This window comes from Spinacia oleracea, chromosome 3 (genome assembly GCF_020520425.1).
Source record: "Spinacia oleracea cultivar Varoflay chromosome 3, BTI_SOV_V1, whole genome shotgun sequence".
Classification (NCBI taxonomy): Eukaryota; Viridiplantae; Streptophyta; class Magnoliopsida; order Caryophyllales; family Amaranthaceae; genus Spinacia; species Spinacia oleracea.
The window spans coordinates 88,340,246-88,343,903 of NC_079489.1; the positions used below are offsets into that span (position 1 = coordinate 88,340,246).

The 3,658-nt window shown below is 37.9% G+C and overlaps 1 pseudogene; it reads right to left on the bottom strand.

Annotated features, from left to right (window-relative positions):
* Positions 1-1,319: 1,319 nt before the first annotated feature.
* On the bottom strand, positions 1,320-1,420 carry LOC130471046 (uncharacterized; annotated as a pseudogene).
* Between the last annotated feature and the right edge of the window lie 2,238 nt (positions 1,421-3,658).

Here is a 3,658-nt window from a genome sequence, read left to right on the forward strand (position 1 = left end):
TATATTCTAGTTAGGGATAGGGGAGAATCTAGGGCTAAATTGGGGGAAATTGAAGGATGATTGTTGATTATTGATGTGATTAAACTTGAGTTGATACTAGGATTTCCATGTCTATAGAATTAGTAGTTGCAAATGCTAGTTGTATAGGATTGATTGGAGTGCATTGTTTAGGTTTGGCAAGAGATTGTGAATCTCTATGATGCATGTGAGAAGTTGGTTTCAATCGTGAGTTGTCTAGTTTTAGGAACATGCGAGAGCTTTTCCTTAATTAGAGGCTTAGCGTGTTCTATCCGAGAGGTGGCGAGCACGTCAATTGTAGCTTTTCCCCTATGTATCAAGTCCTTGCATCATAGTTGTGTGATTCCTTTGTCCTTCCTCGATTTCCCTAGCCTATACCCGATTCCCTAGTGTTTCCCTTATTTGGATAATCTTGTTTGATAGCTTAGATTCTTAGTCATTAATTCAAACCAAATTCCGTCCTAAACTAGCTTCACTAGCAAACTCAATTCTCTCCGTTTCTATGGGACGATCCCTATGTTTGCCGCTATAGTAAATATAGCCGGTTATTTAGGAGTTTTATATATTTTGTTTGGTCGAGGTGTATTCTTTCAACGACGGAAAATACCTTTATAAAAATGGCGTCGTTGCCGGGGAACAGTTGTTTTTATTGAGTTTTGTTGAGTCTAGTTTAACCATAGAAAATACAAAAACATTTCATTTTTCTTTCTTTAGATTTCCTTTGCATTGCTCACGGTTTGCTTGAGTTTTGTATGCAAGATAGGGGTCGAACTGGTCATAGGTCTCTCTACCCTCTCGACTTAGAGTTAGAGAGGAATTTGCGAAGATTGAGGCGAATCCGAACTCGTTCATCAAGCTACAACAGATTCGAGACTTTGAGTGAAGCTACGGAACAAGAGGCAAGTGATCATACCATTGAGACAATGGCTCTTCCGGTCAAGAACTTAGGGATACCTGGAGCCTTTGAGGCTACTTGTGGGATTCAAGCGCCCACCACCAATGAAAACAACTTTGATATCAAGCCCGCCTTGATCAATTTGGTGCAAAGTCATCCATTTTGCGGAAAGAGTAGTGAATCACCGCATGAGCACTTGAAGCAATTCGAGCACTATTGTCATACAATCAAACACAATGGAGTGACTTCGAATTATGTGAGGTTGACGCTATTTCGCTTCTCTCTTTTAGGACGTGCTAGCGATTGGCTTGACAAGGAGGTCAAGCTAAATTCACTTCGAACTTGGAATGAAGTGACAAGCGCATTTTTGAGCAAGTTCTACTCTCATGGGAAGACGGTGGAGTATCGCCACAAAATTCAATCATTTGAGCAAAAGCGAGATGAGTCGCTTTTCGAAGCTTGTGACCGATTCAAAGAATACCAAAGGGAATGCCCTCACCATGGGATTCTTAAGTGTTTGTGTAATACTACGAAAATTTTAAACATGATTTTATTAAATTTAAAAATATTTATTAGCTTGATTTTGTTTTAAATAATCACGATAATCGAATTTCTTTAATTTAAACGATTTTACGATTTATTTTAAACGATAATTTATAAACGGAAATTTATTTATTTACTTATTTTCATTAACGATATTTTACAAAGAATTATTTTATTAAGCATTTCTATTTTATTTATTATTTTCCAAAAAAAAAAAAAATAGCAATAGCAATAGGATTTTTGAAAACTTATCAACATTTTTTTTTAAAACTACAGAAATAAGCCTAACACCAAAAACAAGAAACAAACCCAACTTCTTTTTTTTCTCTTTGGGCGTGTGAACCAACATACCTGGCAAGCATGGAGCTTGCCAGACAATCCCACTTTTTGACTCCCCTTTTTCCCTAAACTAAGTCTGTATACATTCCTTGGTCTCCAAGCACTTCCCCTTGTTCATCACTCTACCTAATTAAAAAATCAGTTTTTGTTCAATTCAATTCCAAGAAATCAATAGAACACAAAATCAATTTCACTCTCCTTGATTTTCTGTAATTCAAACCACCACCCACGACCACAATCTTCCACCAATATAACCACCATTGTCGACCACCATTAACCACCTAGAACCACTCGACCACCACCGAACTCCCCCTTCTCCCTCCTCTGTCGCGTCGCTGCTCCCCTCCCCTGCCTCCTTTCTTTTTCTTTCTTCCCCCGCCGCACCAACGTGCCACAACCCCCAACCCCCAACCACTCTCGCTGCCACCCTCAATCACCGAGCTTCTTCAACCACCTCTCACATCCACCGCAACTCCCTGCTCTCTCTCCGTCCACGTCACAACTCCCCTGCCCCTCCCCCTTTTCTCTTCGCTGCACCACCACCATCACTCTCTACCACCACCCACCCTCACCTCCAGCCAGCTGCATCATCTCACCAACCAACCCCTTCCCCAAATTCCGGCGAGCCGCCGTCCAGGACCAACCGAAAAGCCTCACAAAAACTCCCCTGCTTTCACCCAAAATCGTGCTTCACTCCTTCTCTCTCGCTGCTCCGCCGCCGAGAACCACCCACCGCCACCATCGCATTAACCGGCGAAACCCAGCCGCCGCCTCCTCTCCTCTCTCCCCTTCGTGATTCCGTTTCTCTATTTCCTCATGCCCCTCTCCTCCCCTGCCGTGATTCCTTCCCAGAAACAAAACCAAAATTCAATTTTAAACTTTGTTTTTAATTCCCAAACCCAATTTCAGATTGGGCCAGCTTTCAAATTGGGCTTTTTGGGTGAATTGCAAACTGAATTGTATGTTCAGAATTTCTAAATTAATTTGCATGCCTTAAATAAATTTCTATAATTTAATTATTTTCTAATAAAATTGTTTATTATTTTTCAAGAAGGAAAAATGTATATATATATGTATTTAATTTTCGGTTTTTACTAAAATAAAGTCACTAGCTTGGAATTAATAAAAAACGGAATTTAAATAATATTTTCATGAAAATCGATTTATGAAATATGAAAATCCGATTAATAATATTTTCGTTAAATTTCGAAATTATATTTATTAAAATTCGTTATTTATAAATTCATTACTTATAAATTTACGATTTTATAAAAGATTGATTTTAAAATTATTTATCGATTTAGTACTAATTCAAGGATTTATTAATTTTAAAGAAATTGGACTCGGAGCTCAGGACGAACGAACCAAGGAAAATCCTTAGCAAAATCGTGGAAGTGAGGTAACGGCTATTGCTAGTACCCGCAATTCCCTTCTAAATGTGTTTATGAAATCATGACATTATGATTGAATTTATGATCTGAATGCTTTGACATGTTTTATTGAATTGCGGGAAATGAATTATGTTTTGATTGAATAATTTATTATAATATGATTTGATGGAATTATTCCTTATTTTATGATTGATTATAAAATGATATTATGATTGATTGAATTTCTTATAAAATGTTGTTTATAAGAAACCATGAAAGAAAGTATGTTTGATCTTATGATCCAAAGGAAATATGTTACTTCAATCGAAGTAAAAAGACTAAAATGTAAAATTAAACGAAACATGATAAATGAAAGTGAAATACCTAGTCCGTTTGGCAGTATATGTTCACAGGTTACGATTCTCGGTCATGCATGTACCCATGGGGCATCCGCCCATTGAGCCAAGGCTCTCATGTTCTCGGGCCAAGGCCC